Below are 21,576 nucleotides of genomic sequence, written 5' to 3'. Positions count from 1 at the left end.
GATCACTGACATGGCGCCTATTCAGAGGGGCTTGCAATGGGGAAACGGCAAATATACATTGATATGGCACAAGACTTAGTGTATTTCTTCAGGGACAATTAATGAAGGACATTAACAAGACGAAGAGGAAGGGGCCAATCACTGAGTCAGGGGAAGGCCAATGGTTGCCCCTGAGTTTTTGTAATTTTCTACGCATGATAGAGAGAGGACAGAAGAAGCCGAAGTTCCCACCTAGGAGAGGAGGAAAGAGAGGGTGCTGCAGAGGGTGGCCTTCTGTTGCCATGGACAGAGAGCTGCACTGAGATTTAGATGTTTACATTTGAAAACAGATAATATCTCAAGTCGAGACGCTAGCCTTCCACTTAAGAAATAGAAAAATAAGAGCGAACTAAACAGAAGGAAACAGAGGGAAGATAATAATAAAGCAGATCTCCTCAGGCTGAGAACGGAAAGCCAGACAAAACTGAGGAAACCAATAGCTGCTTCTTTGAAAACATCAATCAAATTTATAGGCCTCTAGCTGGATTGACCAAGAAAAAAGGAGACAAGAACCAAACGATCAATATCAGGAGTGAGAGAGGCTATCACTCCAGGCTTAGAGACATTAAAAGGATAATAAGGAATACTGTGAACAGCTCTTTAACCTATTTGATAACCTAGATTAAATGACCAATTTTTTGAAAGACAACAAATACTCAAAAAGAAATAGATGGTCCGAATTTCCCTGTATCTATTGAACACATTCAAGTCATATTTAAAAACTTAAACCCTCAAAATCCAGATAATTTGACTTGAAAATTTCTATCAAACATCGAAGCAAGATATAATACTAATCTATACAATCTCTTCCAGAAAATAGAGGAGAAGGGACCACTTCCAAACCCATTTTATAAGGTCAACATTACCCTGATACAAAACACAAAGACATTATAAGAAAATTACAGGCCAATATTCTTTATGAACATAGACACAGAATCCTCAGCAAAGAAATAGCAAACAGAATTTGGTAACTCATTGTGAGAATGACATATCACGACCGAGCGGGGTTTATCACAGGAATGCAAGGCAGGTTCAACATTAGAAAATCAGTAAACATGTCATCATATAAACAAAGAAAACTCATGATCATCTAGTTAGATGCAGATGAAGCATTTTACAAAACGTAACATCTGTGCTTGACATAAACTCTGCACACACTAGGCTTGGAAGGGAACTTCCTTAACCCGATAAGGTAATCTACAAAAAATCTATAGCTAACATCGTACTTCATAGTAAAGATTGAATGCTTTCCCCACAAAATCAGGAACAAGTAAGATTGCCCCATCTCACCACTTCTGTTCTTTATTCAACACCATACAGGAAGTGCTTGCCAATGAAATCAGGCAAGGAAAAGAGAAAACACACAGATTACAAAGGAAGAAATAAAACTGCCCCTATTCATAGATGACATGGTCATTCACATAGCAAATCCTGTGGAATCTACAGAAAAGATCCTGGAACTAATAGTTGAGGGTAGCAAGGTCACAGGTTACACAGCCAATATGCACACTCAGAAAAAAAATTGTATATCTACATGTTAGATACAAACAACTGGAAATAAAATTTTTTTAAACTACTATTTCAGTCATAGTATAAAAGATGAAATATTCAGGTATTTGTATCACTAAATACATGCAGGACATGTGTGCTGAAAACTACAAAACACTGATGAAAGAAATCAAAGACCTAAATAAATGGAAAGATACATGGTGTGCATGGATTGGAAGTCTTAATATAGTTAGCGTGTCAGTTCTTCTAAAATTGATCTATAGGTTCAAGGCGATCCTAATCAAAACCCCAGGAGGATTCTTTGGGAATAGACAAGCTGACTCTAAAATTTACATGAAAAGGCAAAGTTGCTAGAATCACCAAAACGATTTGGAAAAAGAACAAAATTAAAACAACCTGATTTCAATACTTACTCTAACGCTAACAGAATCAAGACAGTGTTCAGTTGGCGAAAGGACAGACGCATAGATCAATAGAAGAGAATAGAGTCCAGAAATAGAGTTGCACAAGTACGGTCAATTGATTTTTGACAAAGGTACAAAGACAATTCATTGGAGAAAAGATAGTTCTTTCAACAAATGGCACTGGAACATTGGACATCAATATGAAAAAAAAAGAGACCCTATTAACTCAAAATTGATCATGGCCCTAAAAGTAAAGCAAAAAACTACAAAAATTTTGGAAGAAAATAGAGGAGAAAACCATTGTGACCTTAGGTTCAGCATAAAGTTCTTAGACACAACATCAAAAGCATAATTCACAAAGGAAAACTTAATAAATTTGTTTCCATCAAAATTAAAAACTTTTGCTCTGCCCAAATCACTCTTAAGAAAATAAAAATACAAGACACAGATTAGAATAAAATATTTGTAAATAGCATGCCTGGCAAAGGACTTGCATACAGAGTATAAAGAATTCTCAAAACTCAACAATAAGAAACTATACAACCCGATAATAAAATTTGCAAAACATTTGAACACAAGTTTTACCAAGAAGATAGATGGATGGCAAATAAGCACATGCAAAAAAGCTTAATACTGTTAGCCATTAGAGAAATGCAAATTTAAACCACAATGAGATACCACTATATTTAATCTATTTAGTACACCTATTAAGAGGCTACAATAATTTCAATTCAATGATAAGTGTCACTGAGGAAGTAGAGAAACCAGAATTCTCACACAATGCAAAATGGTACAGCCATTCTGGAAGACAGTTCAAAAGTTTCTTATGAACATAATCTTATCACAAGAACCAGCAATCCTACTGCTGTGTATTTGTAATTACCCAAAGGAAATGAAAACCAATGTGCACACAAAAAAGATCACTTTCACAAATGTTTCTAGTAGCTTTTTTCGTAATCACCAAAAACTGGAAAGAATCCGAATGTCCCTTGAATGGGAGTGGGAAATAAACTGTGGTTCCTCCATACCGTGGAAACCCAGCCAGCAATCAAATGGAACAGGCTATTCATGCATGCAGCCACGTGGATGAATCTCAGATGTGGCGTGCGAGGTGTGAAGCCAGACTCAAAGGCTACATTCTGCATGATCCCATTTTCAGGACATTCTGGAAAAGGCAGAACTCTGGGGACAGAGAAAAGGTCAACAGTTCCCTGGGTTTAACGTTGGGGGCAGAGTTTGACCACAAAGGGGTAGTATGAGAGAATTTGAAATGAGGGGGATGGTGAAATTGTTTCGTCTTTTAGTTGTGGTGGTTGTTACACAACCCTTTGCATCAGTCAAAACTCATAGAACTGTGGGGCCAGCCCCGTGGCCGAGTGGTTAAGTTTACACGCTCTGCTTCAGCAGCCCAGGGTTTCGCCAGTTCGGATCCTGGGCACGGACATGGCACCGCTCATCAAGCCATGCTGAGGCAGCATCCCACATGCCACAACTGGAAGGACCCACAATTAAAAATATGCAACTATGTACTGGGAGGCTTTTGGGAGAAAAAGGAAAAATAAAATCTTTAAAAGAAAAAAAAAACCTCATAGAACTGTGCATTAAAACAAGTAAGTTTTAAGGCATGAGATTTAAAAAAATGTTTTAATAAAAAGCGTACATTAAAAAATTGATTCATTTTTCCTATAAAAAATTTAAACTTGTAATTTTTTAAAATTAAAACTTAAGAGAAAGGAAAATTACCTACATCCTTATCCAGAGACACTTACAACTGACATTTTGGTGGATTTCTTCATACTTTTCTATGCATACGTTTTTCTGAGTTTGTTTTTGTCCTTTTCGTATTTAAGTTATCGTGTATGTAATCCAAAGTCAGCCTTCTGGAGGCTCCCAATCCCTTTCTCCTTCCAGAGTCACTGTCCTGTGAAACAAAATTGAGGTGTCTCGTGTCCCCATCCCACCTTTGTACATCATCCCATTTCTTCACTGCTCTGGAGATCTTCAAGCAGTTGGTGTTGCTCCTATTCCTATTTGCTCCAAAGTCCTTGTTGACAATAATAATTCGTCTTCATTCAGCAGCTAGAAGTCAAGGGCAGCCTCAGCTTGAACTTCTTTTTCAACAGTGGACACTCAAATATTCCTCCCTTCCTCCCCAATACCAGCCACACAAGGCTCTGTGTATACCTGACTTTCTGAAAGTTTCAGGTCCCAGAGCTGCCATTTTGGGTATTTCCAATGTTTTCTGGTTTATTAGTAATGTCTCTATAAACGTCTGTGGCTACAAATCTTTATCTGTATCAAAAAGTCTCCCACTAGGGTAGACTCTGCACAGGATGGGGAAGAATTTAAAACTAAACGTTAACTAGCACTTTCCTAAAATGTCACCAGCCATTTCTCCTACAAAGAATTGCCCCATTCGAGCCTTCAGATGATGGCAGCCCCACTGACATCTTGAATATGACCTCACAAGAGACCACCAAGCCAAGTCACTCCCGAATTGCTGACTCACAGAATCTGAGAGATGGTCAATGTCTGCTGCTATGTTTTGGGTGATTTTTCCACAGCAGCAGATACTAACACCATAGCTCAGCAAGAGCACACAGAGAGACGGCCTGGGGTGCGAGTGAGCCATCGGCTTGCTACATGGAAGTGCAACCCTCTTACCTTTAATGACGCCAGGTATGAAATATAAGCTGGGGGAAAGGCTGTTTTGATATGTTCAGTGCTGAAAGACATGGAAAAACTAAGAAAGTTAAGAAAAGAAAATTTGACCTGTGAAAAAAGGTTAAAGAAATTAGGACTACTTTATCCTTAGAAACAAAACACTAACATTTAGTGGTAACTAAACTAATTGGCTAACTCGCATCACCCCTCCATTCCAATACCTGCTGACACTTAGGAAATGGGTGAAGGGTTCAGTATAAAAGACAAGCGCTCTTGGGCATAAAGAAAATGTCTTTATTCTAAGGAACTTGTAAGGATTATTGTTAAAACTCCACCTTTGGTGTGAAAAGCCATATTCATTAATTATCTATTTTAGGCTATATGATTAGTGAATGCTAAGGTAAAGGTTGACAAAGATGATTTTGAAGTCCCTAACTGGATTGAAACAAATAAATTATTCTTTACATTATGAATCTTAATATGAAATTCTCAAATAATAATGCTCCAGATTAAATAAAGACACTGAATTGACAGTCTTCTGTTGTGGGCATGCATGACCTCACGGAGAGCGGGGAAAGATGAGCAGGGGCTGGTGTTGAGGAGACAGTTTCAGAAGGAAAGAAACTCCATCCTTTGCACATAGTCTTAAACAGAATTCTGTCTTGTTTCCTTTGTTTAAGCCCAGTGCACGTGGAAAAAGTATCGAACTCGATTTTACTGGAGAAAGAGCCTTATGCACTGGAGCAGGGCTTCTCCGGGCTACCCTGGGATCTCCCGTGGGCAAAGCTCCATTCCCGTTCCCAGAGATGACAAGAATTTGAAGACCTGTTGGTGATTGTAAGTGCCACTTACAGAACATATACTCCTAGAACATTGTTCTTTCTCTCCCTCCTTCTCCCATTGAATGCTGCCTTCTGAGACGAAAAATTCTGAAAAAAGAAAGACTCTTGATTTCACCACACACACACACACACACACACACTCGGGTCCCCATAGAACAGAGCTTGTATTTTGAAATCTGCTCGAAAAGAGCAGTCATTCATTATATTAGTCATTTCTTCTTGCTATTTCCCAAAATAGCTGCAAAATGAGTTTGGTACTTCTTAATTCAAATAACCCAAAAATCCGCAGTAATTATGCTGTATTTTCATGTACCTTGACAAATTGAGCATGATCACAAAGCAGTTTTATGACCATTTTCTCTTAAACAACTGTTTTCATGAAATCCAAAAATGACTATAATTAATCTTTGTATTTAGGAATTTCTGGAACATCCCTGAGTAATTGTCTCCGACACCACTTCTCTGAGAACAGAATGATGGCTCAGTTTCTAAACGCAAACAGATCTTGGAGAAGAAGCTATTGCTGCTTAACTCCCAGAAAAGCAACAAGTGAAGTGAAAAGTCTCTGAGATCGCTGGCTTCACTCACATCGCACATATTTATCCCGTGAATACCTCACGCCACCCCCACCACACGAAGACTTTGTAAAGTTAGAATCATCTAGAGCTGGATCTATGATCTTTTACCAAAAGTAAAATATCACATTTCCCTTGGTCAGAAGAGCTCATTACACCCAAATTTAGAGCTTTCAGCTCAAGGCTTTAAATCAGAGATGATCCATCTCTCGGCATCAAAGTGTTCAGCTCTAGTTAGGTGCTGACCAGTTTACACAAAGAACAAGGCAAAGACTGTGTGAGTGTATTAAGGTCAAAGTAAGTGTCCTCACCTTTCTAAAAGCATTGGCAAGTCCCAAGACAATCCCAACTTTTCCAGGTTCCCCCAGAGGAGCTTCTCATGCTGCTGTCATGCAGACCGCGTTGGTCTGAGGACTGGAGTCATTCTCACAATTAAAACATCACCAGAGCCTCCCAGAGGTCTCGGGCCATCCCATCGGAAGGACCAATTTATACCGCTCACCGTGATTTCTTTATTACGCTTCCTTGACCAATCCTAAAAGAATGCCTTGTTTTCTAGAGAATGAGATTAAGGGATGGTAAAAATAAAAATAATAAATAAAGCTTTCCATGAGTTGTGCCAGCTGGAACAGCCTCTGAGCATTAAAGGGGAAGCTGGTCTTGGCTGTGTCCAGTGGGGAGCAGCAGCACTGGGAGGTGAGGGGTGGTGAGGGAGGCACCCGGTCAGCCCTCCCCAGGGCTCCCACTTCATCACCTTCTGCTCCAGCTGAAACAGCCAGTGCTCTTTCAACACCGCCAATGGGGCAAGCCAACCACACTCTTGTGGATGTTGGCTTTTACTCCTCTCCTGCTCTTTGCTGTGCTTCCCCTCCCTCTCTTCCTCCTTCCTTCCTCCTTCCATCCTTTTTCCTTACTCACATCCCTCCCTCCTGCCCACAGCCAAGCCCGGCACATGCCAGGCACTATCCTCAGTGCTGAAGACACAAGTCAAATTGAGGCAGGGTTTCCATCCCAAAGCGGTGAGAGGAACGGAAAAGTAAACCCACGATTACAACGTAGCGTCACAAGTTCCAGCTGAGAAAAATCCACAGCCTCCTTCCAGGGAGCCCCCAAATGCCATGGGGCCAGAGCGCTGGGAAAGTTGTCTGCAGGGGCGCCACACACTGCGCTGGAGGTACGCTTGGCTAGAGACTCAGGGACAAGGCGTGGGGGCGGGCCTGTTCCCAGCCAGCTGAACTGCTGGCACTGCTCCCCAAAGCCACTGATAGCATTTGAGTTTTAATATCCAAATTGCCCGTTTTGAAATGTGTCTACGTGAATCTATTTAAAGTCTTGTCTCCCGCGCGGTGGTGCATTTGATATATGAGGAGTTTTGATTTCATTTCTCATTTATTATTCTTCATATTCAAATTCAGAACGTATGATTTCACCCTGAGAGCTCTGAGGAGGACTGGGAGTGAAGTGGGGACAGTGTCTCACCTCCCGGAGGCGCCGCAATCTGTACTGGTACAGCCAGCCTCACTTCTGAGCCCACTCTGGGGCCAGGCCACAGGTCCCGGCCACTGCTGGCCTCACAGCTGGTGACTGCACGTTAGGAGTGAGCGTCCTGCCATGTCAGCTGTGAGCCCGTGTGCTCCCGGGGTCTGCACTGGAAGCCCCCCGCTGCTGAGCTCATTAAGGACCCTGAGGTCGTCCTGGCATTCTGAGCAGCCTCACGAAGGAGCAGCATGGGAATCGCCCCCTGACAGCCTCCTGATTGGGACTTGCCAGCCCAGCGGGGCTCCGGGAGATGGGATGAAAAGACGCCTGAGCCTCTGCGCAGCCCCAGGGTCCTCAGGCTCCAGGACCTGAGTGGCAGGCCCCAGAGCTGCTTAGGTTAGAATAATTCCAAGGTGGGACCAGACCACGTGAATGCGGCTCTGAATCTAATCTCCTCCTGGACTGATTGGCAATTATGCTGCCATGCGTAGATGCAATCAGATCTGAAATCATCTCCACCCCGACTGCTGCCAGCAGCAAGGCCTCTCCTCCTCGAAGGCTGATGCCACATCCCTCGAGGCTGAAGAAGCCAGGATGCGAAAACAGGCTCTCACTCAGTCCCGTTGATTCCCAAGGCCCTGGGCTCGGCGCAGGTGAAAGACGACAAAGTGGGAGGGTCGGGACCCTGAGTGGACCCGGCTGGCTCCATCAGCAAATGAAAAAAAAGCAACTGGCAACTCAACTTGAAAATCCAAATAAAATGGAGAGCTGGACATCTTGGGTGTTACTTTTTTGTACAAAGAGCTTCCTCGTCATCCCTTCTACGCTGCATACGAATAAGATGTCCTGTCCCAGCCCACTGCCTGCTGACTGCTGACATTCCTTCCCCTCAGAGGTGGAGACAAGGGCCTGTCTTGGCTGTTCTTCCAGGGCTTACCCCACAGAGTTGGTGCAGATGTGGAAACTTAATGGCTGCCGCAGGGACCTCCATTACCTGTACCAAACTTCCCATTTTACAGGTAAGGCATCTGAGACAGCCAGGGTCCTGCTCTGTCCCTGTGTGCCCTGCAGTACCCACCCCGCCCAAACTTGGCTGCAGCTGGGAGAGACGGAGGGTGCAGGAGAGGTGGAGGGTGTAGGAGAGATGGAGGGTGCAGGAGAGATGGAGGGTGCAGGAGAGATGGAGGGTGCAGGAGAGGTGGAGGGTGCAGGAGAGATGGAGGGTGCAGGAGAGAAGAAGTGTGCAGGAGAGGTGGAGGGTGCAGGAGAGATGGAGGGTGCAGGAGAGATGGAGGGTGCAGGAGAGATGGCGTGTGCAGGAGAGATGGAGGGTACAGGAGAAACAGAGCATACAGGAGAGGTGGAAGAGAGCCCTACTCCCCTGGCTGCTTCCCTCAGCAGAAGGACATGCCCCTCTCTACACAGCTTCCTTCCTCTGTCACCCCCAGTTTGGCTACTGCTGTCCCCCTTCATCCATTTAGGCCTGAGGGTGAGACCAGCTCCAGAGTCAGGACCCCCAAACCCCACACTATGCCCTCTGGTTTCCTTACTGCTCCACCTTTGACAACGTCCCTCTTGGAGCCCCCATGAAGCCCCTCCTTTCAAGTGTACCCCCGTGTTGGGTGGCCCCTGACTCCACTTCAGGCTTGAAGCACACTGAGCAATGGCTGGCAGCCTGCATGTGCGCCCCGGTCCGCACATGTGGCAAGGTGTGGAGGACCACGTTCCCTGCAGGGCTGGTTCACTGGTGTCCTGGGGCTGCTGTGCCAAAGGACCACGCTCTGGGGCTTCAACAGCGGTGTGTTCTCGCCACGTTCTGGAGGCTGGGAGCCCGAGGTCAAAGTGTGGCAGGGCTGCACCCCTCTGAAGTCTGCTGAGGAGAATCCTTCCTGACTCTTCTAGATCCTGGATTTTGTGGGCATCCCTTGGGTCATAGACGCCGCCCTCCAATCTCTGCCTCTGACCTCCCACAGCCTTCTTCTCTCTGTGTCTCCTCTCCTCTTATAAGGACACCAGGCACGTCAGAGTAGGGCCACCTTACTCCAGTGTGACTGCATTTTAACTAATTACGTCTACAACAACCCTATTTCCAAATTAGGTCACGTTCTGAGGTTCTGGGTTTAGGAATATTTGCCCTGAGCTAACATCCATTGCCCATCCTCCTCTTTTTTGTTTGGCTTGAGGAAGATTAGCCCTGAACTAACGTCTGTGTCAGTCTTCCTCCACTTTACATGTGGGACGCCTCCACAGCATGGCTAATGAGTGGAGCAGGTCTGCACCTGGGATCAAAACACACAAGCTCCGGCTGCTGAAGCAGAGTGTGTGGAACTTTAACCCCTCAGCCTCAGGACCAGACTCCTCAACATGTCTTTTTGGGGGTCACAGCTCATCCCAGAGCAGGACTGTCTGGCCAGCTGGGCCTCCCCAGCCCATGCTCTCTCCACACCTCAGGGCTTGCTCACCCAACACCTACTCTGGTGTGATTGGAGACCACGGCTCTCCCAGTTTCCACTGGATGTTCGTGACCCGTATCGCATCTTCCTTCATTTTCTTTCCCTCCTATTAGGTTATCCATGTAACTGATCACCCAGACCAGGGCACTCTCGGCCCCGAAACAGGTGTTAGCAATCAGGCTGGACGACAGGCGTGAGCCAGGACTGCTGAGAGCTCACCCCTCCTACCCACCGTCAGACTCACCTTTCCCGGCCTTTCTCTCATTGAGGATGAGAGCGTTTACTGTTCTGTTTTTGTAATTTGTAGGCTCGCCAGCATCATTTTTTTCAAATCGTCTCTACTCATTCGGGAAAAAGATGCTCACACGATTCCTCCACTGAAAAGTGTAAAGGGCATCACTCTTCTGTTTTATTTTTTCTCACTAATCAGCATGGATGGATGACAAGCATTTCTCTGTCTTTTTCATGGTTATCCTGGAAATGTCTGTGAAGCGGGAGAAGAGGGTGGGTTTGGGGCCAAGTTGCCCCGATGCGAGACCTGAACCCACCACTGGCTCAGTGTCCTCATCAGGAAAGTGGCCACCACCAGGGTATACGCAACCTCATCAGGTTGTTTTGAAGATCAGACAAGGTACCCCGGGTATAGACTGGGAATGCTGCCGGTCCCACAGGAGGCGCTCGACGTCAGCTCCGAGCGCCACCATCTGTGGGGCGCCTGTGCGCTCTGTGTGCCCCGCACCGGGAGGCACCCAAGGCACCACGTACACAAGCCAGCAGTGTTTCCTCGGAACGACCGGCCCCACTCTGCTTTCTGTTCTCCCACCCCTTAAACCTGAAGGGAAGAAAATATCATCTTGAATAGACAGGCCATTTCCATCTGTACAAATCAAGGATGGAACGTAATGCGTATTCTCAAAATGTGTGTTAACTGTTAAGTCATGAGTATTTCAAGGGTGGGTTTAACAAGGTTTAAAGTGGGAACATTTTTCCAGACCAGAATAAGAAATGTACTGAGACGTCTCTTTGAAACTCAGTAATTTCAATAAGTTTTCGTTTATTTAATTCCTTGAAAAATTGACAAAAAAATGACATTTATAAATATTTAAGCATTAATTATGTATTTTTATCTTTATTACCAGTGTATTAATTAAAGGCCCGTCATAGTGGGAAAAGCATTTTGTATTTTGTAAATTTTGACAACTCAAAATTTTTTTTATCAAAAAGCCTAGGAAACTCTCTCACTTGACAAACCTTACATACGTGTACTCACTTACGCTCTAGCACACAGCATCCTACTGGATTTGCTCGGCCAGTCTTGCATCCTCCGCAGGCACCTTCCTCTGTCGGTGCCCAGACAGAACATATGCCCAGCACCCTCCTGACCGTGTGCACACGCCCTCAGCACTGGCGCCTGCTCTCTCTCAGCAAACTCAGGAGCCCGGCCCCAGCTCTCGCCAACATCTCGCCCTCCTCCCCCTGGGGGGCTGGAGGAAACACACAATCTTGACTCCTGTGTCACCTTCAAATCACAGCCATGTGATTCCAGTGGACCCAAAGCTGCTGCTCCAACACATGCGTTGCCCTCGTCCGTTCTCTCCCCAGCTGCCCTGGGGCTGTCGCCCATCTGCTCCCTCTGCTCTGCATCAGGCCTTTATCCTCATCTTGCCCTCACACACTTATTTTTTCCTCCCTCATTCCACAGACATCCACCGAGCACCTGCTACCTACCTGGCTTTGTTCTGGGCACTGAGGACATTGCAACAAACCACACAGGCAGGGCTCGCTCCCAGTGGAAGATACCTCCCAGGTCGGGTGACAGTCATCAGAAGGGACCAGGCACCTGTCTGTTACATGCTTGGGGGTAAGCGCCATGGAGACAAAGAGGAAAAAAAGGATCATGGCTGGGGGATCCTAAATAGGTGTCCAAGGAAGGCCACACCAACAAGACAGTCTTTGAGCAAAGAGCTGATGTAGGACAGGAAGTGAGCCACTCGAGGTGAGAGGGAACAGGCGTATGAAGGCCCTGAGGTGGGAGCAGGAAGGGGGTCACTGCAGCCGAAGTGGACTGACTGGAGGGGCATGTCAGTCAAAGATGCGACCAGAGGCGTAACAAGGGGCCAGCCTGTGGTCCCATGCACACCCAGAAAGGGCAGCCCATCTGCTCCCTGAATCCTGAGGTCAGCCACTCACCTGCAATGATCACTATCTGTCTGTCTGTCTCTGTCTGTCTGTCTCTGTCTGTTTCTCTGATTGTCTGTCTTTCTCTGTCTCTTTGTCTCTGTCTCTCTCTATCCATCTTTCTCTGTCTTTCTCTGTGTCTCTCTCTGTCTCTGTCTCTGTCTCTCTCTCTCTGGGTTCACTTGCTCTCAGATTCTTGTCAAGGACTGTTCTCAGGGGCAGAGTGAAGCTAGGTAGCTGAAAGTTGCTGTAAATATTCAGTGAGAATATGGTTACCCTTTGACCTCATGTCCAACACAGCCACAGATGTAAATCCTAGATAAATAACCTCAATCCCCATTAGATGCATTTGCTGAGCCCAAATGCTTGCTTTGAAGCCATGGATGACTATAGCTTGCTAATTTACTGTTTTCCTGTTTAACCAGAGGGGTAACTCAATGGTCACAAGGATTTATGAGCTTGTTTTCCAGAAGAAAAGGAATGCCTCTAAGAAAGTTACAATCCCTGGGTGATGTGACCACAGCTGCCCCTGATGCCAAGAAGTCTGGTTGCTCAAGGTCTTATCTGAAGTGAAAGAAATGTGGACTTCCCCTTTGTTTCCCCAGAACTCCACCTCCAAAGCCCCTCAGCCCTATAAAGACCCCCTGCTTTCTCTCTGTGTTAAGATGGATCTGAAAGGACCTGCTTTCCCACCTTCTCGCTTTAGCCACTTTCAACACATCTTTCTCTACCTCCAAGCTCTGGAGTCTCGGTGGTTGGCCTACTGTGCATCGGGCACATGGACCTGAGGTTAAGAGGTTTGGTATCAAGAGGAGCAGGCAGAGCCCTTGCAACAACTCCAGCAGTGAGATGTCCCACACCCGGCTAGGCTACACACCCAAGATGTAGCAAACCTCAAGTGTCTTTCCGGCTCAAGATCATTCACCAGGTCCTTGTTGCCTGAAGAACCTGGTCTATATTTGTCGCCTGTTGTCAAGACCTGCACTGCTCCACCAGATGCCCCTTCCCCAGGGTTGCTCCCTCTCTTCTCATGCTTAGTCTCCTGCTCCATCCAGACTCAAGGATGCCCCACCCCAAACGCCCTGTGGAAACCCCACCTCATCTACCTCTGCTAAGTGATGGCAACTTTCGCTCAGGCTCTCCAAGTCTGCTCTTTGTCTAAGGCCCTAAGCAAATTCCATCTCCCCCTGGGAGCTTTCCTCGACTCCCCAGCCCCAAATGGCTCCTCACCCCAGAATTATTAAAGCATGCATTCCTGTAGACATACCCCTTGGCAAATGGCTTGCACTTTCCTGAGAACAACTTCTTCTTTTATGTCTCTGCACCTTTGTAAATGCTGTTCCGTGCCTAGAATGTCTTTCTCTGCCTCTCCTCTTTCTCCAAGACTGAGACTCCTGGATGCTGTGATCTCACCAGCCGCAGATGCCCCCACCCTTCAAGGGTCCCCATGGAATGACATTGACGAATTGTGTGCTATTCAAGCGCTTCCTCCCTCTCTTGTCCACAAGGTTGAGAATTTCTTGAGAGCATGAATCATAACCAATATCTTTTTTTAGTTTTGTATGCCACACTTTGCAAAGTACCAGGAATATAATAGATATTTATCAAATATCTATTGAATCAAACTCTACCCTATTGTCTTCTCAAAAGGAATATAAGTTACTGTTGCAGCTTATGCACAAACCCAGTGAGGCATCTGTTAACTTTTGCAGACTAGAAATGAAAGACCAAGCCTCAGATCTTCAGAAACATCCTCCATGGAATGAGTTTCGAGAGCCCTTCCCTCCCTTGCTCCGTCTTTCCTCCTCGAGAGAGAAGCACACGAAATATGTTTTTGAAAGCCATAAACCCTGGGCCTGCTCAGATCAAGGAGGAAGGAGGTGCGCCTGGGAATTTGGCTTGTGAATGAGAAGGCTGCTCCTCCTTCCTCCCCACCGCTCACCAGAGGTGCATCCTCCAGCACAGCGGGAAAGAGAGGCTGGATTTACCCTTCTTCCAGAGCAGACGGGGCGTCCCGGGAAGAGCCGAGGGGCGTGGATGAGGGCTCAGGGCCGTGTTCCTGCTTCTCAGCCACAAGCTCTGGTGTTGGTGCCCATGCGGGTCTAGTTAGAAAATAGCCGGGAAACTTAGGAAGGCCAAACCAAAGAGAGTGCCAAGGGGACAGCTAACCCTTCAAGGAAAAGTGTGCCTGTGGTTTGAACAACGGGCATGTTGTGAACAACCCCCCAGACTCTAAGGTCAAATCATGATGGTGCAATGGAAGTTCTGAGACTCATGTAAGAAGGGGCTGATGACTTCCATTTTCCTGTGGATGCGAGTGGCCCCAGCACACCTGTCCCAGCCGGACACAACAGCAGGAGTGCACTGGCAGCTGAAGCACAAATGCTGGGCTTGCTAACCAGACCGTGGGGGTGAGCACTGTTGGGGTGTGTGTGTTGGGAGGGGGTGTCGGCCCCTGATGTCCACAGCAGACCCATGAGCAGAACTGGACTGTTTTCAGCCCTCATTTTCACGTGAAATCTGGTATTTTAAATTTTAAAAAATTCTTTATTCCAGACCCCAAACTCTGATTTATTTCGCTTTTCTATTTCTGTTTTGCAGCTGTTTTTCCAGAGTTCTTGTCGACCTGCAGCTGTTGCTCACTGCAATATCTGAACCACTGCAATGCTCTCGTGGAAAGTGCTCCCTTTCCTGTTAGATCGCAATCAGGAATTGGCAGTTCTGGGCTGTTGGGTTTTCTCCCCAGCTTTATTTCATTACAGCTTATTGCATGCCTGAGCCAGTACGTTTGCATTAGAAACACAGCTCAAACCTGAAGAGAAGGCTATTGCAGTTACTGCCACTCGGACGTATGTTCTAAATATAGTAATTGTTCAATGGGACAGCATCCTCTGGTCGTTAGATAGTCTGTGTCTATTTTTGAAATATATTTACTAACAGCCATTCGGTTAATTATATTAGATTGTCAACTTATTAAGTATCTTTTGTGATAATAAATAGATTATAGCGGTAACAGGAAGAACAACTTGTGAACTTCCGCCGATAAGAGAATGGCGATTCAAGGATCTGACAGATGGAGCCTTTACTCACCTACGAGATGGCTATGGAGCCAGCTCTTGAAAACAAACTGACTCATGCCACTGACTCCAGCAGAGTGACCTCTGACGAAAGTCTCAAGGACTTTCTTGTCCAACCACTGACATTTTGGTCCCATTACAAAGAATTTCGTCGATATTAATAGCATTTTTCAGAGAGAAAGCAACAGTGTATGAAGCTTGATATAAACAGATGAGCAGGAGGGAGCCCTCACCCAGTGATATTCGGGCATCAGTATGGGGCTTGATCCATCCCAGAACAAGTTATGCAGTCTAGACGATGTGCTCTGAATTTGATAATATTTCAGCCTTTCTATGGAACGTATCTTGAGGAAAAGAACAAAGACCCTACCAGCAATGGACAGATATGCAAACTATAGCGACTGGCTTAGAATTATAGAAACTTTACAAACGTCTGCCTTCCTATGCAAGTTGTCTAACTTGCAAAAACATTTACAATTTGCTTACCGCCATATTAAAATCTAGATAAGGTCCCTCATTTACGAGAGGGTTTCGTTGCTTTCTTATCTGCTTTTGAGACATCTTGTAATAAGTCTTTTTTTTTCGGTCTGTAGTGCTTTTTCAATCAATGTAGCTGACACCAGATAATTTCACACAAGGGACATATCACACTGGCCCTGTATGAACATTGACCTAATTTAGTTAATCTTAGATTATTTACCCAGAATCTCCTGTCTGTGAATATTTGAACGTGTATAACCATTATAGTCTTTAGGGAAAAAAGAAACACAGAAAAGCAAATGAGAGTCTGTCTAGTTTCATAACATGATGAAGCAAACGAGGCCAAGAGATAGGTACACGAAATAAAGAGAAGAACGAGCCATGGGGAACTTGGCGGGCACGTGGGACCTCCTCCTGCCCGGCTGGGGACAGGTGCCCCAGCTTCTCCTCTCAAAGCTTGCTTATCATTTTTGGTTCTTTTACTCTGAGAAGAGTCCAAAAAAGTAGAAGAGCAGAGTTGACAGTGAGAAGTGGCTAAATTCTTGCAGTTGCTTCTTATAGTTATCTCAGCAAGTTTAATGAGAGCCAACATGAGTCATCACAGAAACAAATGACCTTGTCATCCTAATAATAACACGCCAGCCTGCACATCCACCGTGGCGGGGTCACCTGCGTTCCCAATGAGATGCTGCTGGCTCTGCAGCAAGACACACGCCAATATTTCAGTTATTCCCTTGGAAACTCCTAAAAAACAGGCAGTTTGATTAAAGCATAAAATATTTCTATTATTTTCTTACTAATTGAACAGAAGCCTCAAATAACAAGAGTGCTATTTTCTAAGGAGTTAATACGAAGAATAAATCTTTTCAATTAGCTTACCCACCAAACCTTGACCATTCTTGGTATTATACCACATTTTCTTTTTCCCTTAGTTAAATTTAATTTAGCCAAAATAGAACAGTAAATGGACAAACTAATAATGAGCAACAGGAGAGTTTCTTTTGTGATAAAAACAAATTTTAAATTTTACCTAAAATTATCTATAAGATACTTCTAATTTATTGGTAAAATAGACTCACCTCACATTTTTGTTGAATTGTTTCTTCATTAATTATAGAACCCTCAAGATAAATATATAAAAAATACAATGTGTGTGTAACAAGTAGCTATGCATGCAGAATTTTCCTGTTGCAGTTGTACCGAATTTATTAAATTGAATTTATTAAAAACAACAGTCTTGGAGCAATCTCTTCTTTCAAATCAAAGGATGAAAAGTAATTTCTAAGTTTTATAACTTTGTTTCTAGAACTCTTGTCTCTACAATGTTAAGATAGACTATTTTAAAATCATATTTAAAATATTAAAAGCCTGCAAATAGGTTTTATTGCAATCTCCTTGACCAGGGTGTGACGTCACAATTTTTAAAGCTGTGAGTCAATCATAGGAATTAAAGAGTTGGGAAGGAAGTCCTTTCTTGCTTCGTAGAGAGTATTTTCACCAGCTGTAAATTCGTGCTCAAGCTTTTGTTCTGCTTGTTTTGTTTTGGGCTGCAATGGTGGTGGGTGGGTGATAATACCTTGCAGGGGAAAAAATAAAGCAGAAAAGTACCAAAATGCTGACCTGAAATTTGAAAATAACAGGAAAGGGGTTGCTTCAGCTGGATGTAGACATTATACAATAACCTGCAGTAATTTACATCTCGTCATTATCCAACATTTGTAGCAAGATTCTTCAAAAGTTACTTAAGAGTTCATTTAAGATTGCTGACTGAGATCACAATACAGTAATTAGACGGAATTAAAGTTAAAATGGAAAGAAAATGAATCAAACTATAAAATACAATGTGTACTGCCTCCCCTCTCCCACCCACCCCCCCCCCCATCATGTCTTCTCATGAAAGAAAAGAAGCTTTGATAATACATTATGTTACAAAAGCAACTTTAACCCAGGGTGGCTTTGCACCGCCTCATGCTAAACCACATGCTCAGCATTTTCCTCCATTTTGGCTTTTCCTCTTCCATTTCCTGAAGGAGGGTTTGGAAAGTCTAAGGCTGCCCTACAGAAATACAATATAAGCCACTAACAGGAGCCACACAGGTCAGTGGTCAGTTTAAATTTCCTAATAGCTACATTTTGAAAAAGTAAAAAGAAGCAAGTGAAATTAATTTCAAGAATGGATTTTATTTTACTGAATATATCAAAAGTATCATTTCAACATGAAATCAATATTTAAAAATGATTAATGAGGTATTTTACATGCTTTCTTTCATACTACACCTTTATTTTTTATTTTATTATTTTCTTAAAAATAATTTTGAGGAAGACTAGCCCTGAGCTAACATCAGCTGCCAATCCTCTTTTTGCTGAGAAAGACTGGCCCTGAGCTAACATCCATGCCAGTCTTCCTTCATTTTATATGTGGGATGCCTGCCAGAGCATGGCTTCACAAGCGGTGTGCAGGTCCATGCCTGGGATCCAAACCAGCGAACAGGTCAGGGCCCAAAGCGGAACGTGCGAACTTAACTGCTGTGCTCCCGGGCCAGCCCCCATACCACACCTTATAATCGGGCGTGTCTTGCACAGTCACAGCACACCTGGTCACACTGTAAGTGCTCAGTAGCCACGTGTGGCTAGTGGCTATCATATTGTATAACAGAGGTCTACATGGGCAGCCAAGGAAATTACACTGGGAGAAAGTAGCAACTTGGAAGCGTTGGGAACAAAGTGATAACTCGACCCACTCTAGCAAGCTGGGACAGTGACCTGGCTCTGACGCTCAGAAGAAAGAGCTCAGAAGTAACCGCCCTGTGCTGCACTGATGTCACTTTTTTGCTGCATTTGTTGAATTCCCAGGAGGACTGGATCCCTCACCCACGTGTGTGTACCTAAGAGAATATTCCTCTGACCTATTTGACTTCTCCTCCCGAGGAGCCAGGCACAAGCCACCGCCAGCACTCAGCCAGCCTGTGACTGCGGGCCCCCAGGGGAATGGTGTGTGTGTGACTGCGTGTCACTCACGTGTGACAGTGGATGTGTGTATGTCTCTGCATACATGCGTCTGTGTGTGTTAGAGACTCTGGGTATTTGTGTGAGTGTGCATGAGTGCATAGCACGTGAATCGTGTGTGTGTAAGAACATGCACGGCGAGCGTAAGATTGAACGTGTGTGAGAAGGGGAGGGAGGCAAGCTCAGGACCCCCTCCCCAGCCCCCAGGGCGCTGGCCCTGCTGTGGTCCACTCTGCCAGGCCAGCAGCTCCACCGTGGCAAGGGCCTTTTCAGCCTTTCAGCAAACATATGTTGGACACCTACAATGAACCAGGAGCTGTCTACACCCTGGAGAGACATGGTGAGCCACCTGGCAACAACGCCGTCTCCCTGGAGCTGACATTGTCCTGTGTGCCCACCCACCATAACCAGGACCTCCACAGTACGCCTCCCCAGCCATGGCTGGCTCAGGGCGCACAGGGCGCTGGGCGGGCCCTGGAGAGGCTCTCTTCCCCAAGGCCAGGCCCGGGTGCAAGACTTGCAGAGACTTCAAGAGCAACCCAGGGTCCAGGCCTAAATCATACAATTTTCTGGGGAGAAAAAAGGTATTCTAGTTCAATTCCCCCAAAGGTGTCCATATTTGTAAAGAGCCTGCCTACGGCTTTTCCTGGATTGAGACGGAGGCCTCCATCTTTACCCCAACCGAACAAGACACCCTATAGGGCCTTTTCTCTGTTTATTTCCCTGTTCTGCTTGCTGTGCTTACGAAAACAATATCTGGCTCCGTTCTCCTTCCAAATCCTGATCCCTTAGTTTGTCAAGAAACCAAGGTAAAACTAAGGCACCTCCAGAGGCTGCGAGGCACATGGTGGAGGCCTGGGAGCTTGCTGGGGAGACCTCGGGGCGAACCGGAGAGTCCACGGGGCCCTGGGGAGACCTCGGCCTTCTGCAGCCTTCAACCTCGACGCTTAATTCTCAGCTCCGGGCTAGGAACCGGCCTGGTGCCCGTCTCCGTGTTGACTGCCTTCTCCTGGGAAAAATTTCCAGCCCACGGACGAAGTAGGGAGAGGAGAGTGGAGACGGAGTGCTGTAAAGAAGCAGAAGGAGGACACGTCAACGCAGCTCAGGGGAGCAGAGGAGAACACAAGCTTGACCCGAGAGGAATGCGGCCTTCCCAGGCGCCCCGGGTCCTCCCGGAGGCTCAGCTCCGCCGGCCTCTGCCGCCCTCGGACCCCACAGCGGCCCGCGCGCCATGCGCTCCCCGCGCCCGCAGGTGCGGCCGGGGCGGGACCCAGCGCTCGGCCCCCACCCAGGGCCGCGGCCGCGGGCACCAAGCGCATCCCTCCTGCCTTCGAAGGTCTAGAAAAACGAGGTCACCCTGGAGGACGGGGGGTGGGGGCGCGAGGCAAGGGAGAGGCAGAAGCGTGGTGAGCCCGGCAAAACCGAGGGAGCAATTGTGTGACCGAGACGCGCGTGCCGCGGGCAGCCGAGGTGCCGGCCCGCTGGCGAGGGCGCGCCCAGGGGCGCCCCGCGCGTCACTAGCTCGTTTGCTTTAGGGCCGAAACTGCTCTGCTGTCCATGGTTTTGAGTTCAATCGAAAGAAAATAACTTCAAAACCTCTCCCCGGCGTTATCCTTCAAACGTCAGACGGTGTCTTGTTAAATTCACTCCACTCGGTACCTCGGCTGCTCTGAGGGAATCTAAACTTGCAAGCAACACTTGAGAGAAACCGCGAAAACCTGGAAATCTCCGCGTCGTTGGAGTCAGACAGCCGGGCTCGGAACTCCAAGCACGGGTTTTAAAGTTTGTGAATCCACCAGAAAGAGGAAATTACGGATCATCACCAGTTGTCACTTGCAAAGCTCGCCCCCCTCCCTCTCCCCACACCAGGGGATCAAGAGTTTGAAACTTGTCATGGAGAAGAGAAGCCTTTGCCGAGAAGGCTGCTAATGAATTCAGATTGTATAGTTTTCAAAATCTGATGTTTTGCAATGATGACATTAGTGTGGCAACCGAGGGTCCGGGGCGACAAGTCTGCGCAGCTGCTCCGCGCTTTGAAACGCCAGAGACAATGGGAGCCAGTGTTCCGGGCGCTTCGCCTCTCCGCGCCATTTGCATAGTCTGTTCTGCCTGATTGACCAGCGGGTCTGTCGCGGGGACCAGCATTGTTCCCAGATCACTTCAAGATGGCCGAGATGACAAGATTCAGGTGAGAGATGAAGTGGGATGGTTCCCGAATGCCACAACAAAAAGCGGCCCTGGGAAAGGCGGTCGCAGCCGGGCTAGCGGACCCGGGAGGGCCGTTCACTTGTTTGCTTCTAGAGACCTCATCAAGTTGCTGGAGGGGAAAACTGAAGACAAGGATTTTAACAGGAATTTACGATGCTCTATTTTGGGGATAATTTGGGGTCCTCCTTTATCTAAAAATCCAATACTTTGGTGGCATTTCAGTTCACTGTATTCTTCTACTCTTAGAAGTTTCAGAGTTAAACTGCCAAAAGGGAAACAGTTTCATTCTATGTGGCCAAAAACTGTCACGAATTGAGACTGAATCTGCTCTTTTCCAGAAACACTATTTTGGAAAGTTGCTCTGGTGGTCCCTCGGCCAGCAAATCTGGGTCGTGGAAGTCAATGGAATCAAATGGGTTACTTCCAAGTCACCACCATACGCGTTGCTTGGTTTCAGAAGTCAATCGTTTTACACTTTATTGTGCACAAGAAAGTCACACGCGCGGCCCCTCCACCCCCACACGGATTTGCATTTGACACCGACTTTTTGACTTCAGCTCAGAAAGTCAAAATCGTCGCCCTACAACTCCCTTTTCCCCACAGGCCTCGATTCCATCAGCCATCGGTGGGCGCTGCGGCACTGGGTCCGGGGCTCCACACCA

At 46.3% G+C, this 21,576-nt stretch overlaps 1 long non-coding RNA gene across 4 annotated transcripts in view; it reads right to left on the bottom strand.

The window, feature by feature from the left end:
* Nucleotides 1-17,861: 17,861 nt before the first annotated feature.
* Nucleotides 17,862-21,576, bottom strand: part of LOC103540841 (uncharacterized) — a 636,750-nt gene continuing 633,035 nt past the window's right edge. For all 4 annotated transcript variants that reach the window (XR_011528271.1, XR_011528272.1, XR_011528273.1 and 1 more), the window contains one exon: nucleotides 17,862-19,772. This is a non-coding gene — a long non-coding RNA (uncharacterized lncRNA). The remainder of the gene's footprint in view (nucleotides 19,773-21,576) is intronic.

This window comes from Equus przewalskii, chromosome 16, assembly GCF_037783145.1.
Source record: "Equus przewalskii isolate Varuska chromosome 16, EquPr2, whole genome shotgun sequence".
Lineage (NCBI taxonomy): Eukaryota > Metazoa > Chordata > Mammalia > Perissodactyla > Equidae > Equus > Equus przewalskii.
This window is presented reverse-complemented; position numbering and strand designations above follow the sequence as displayed.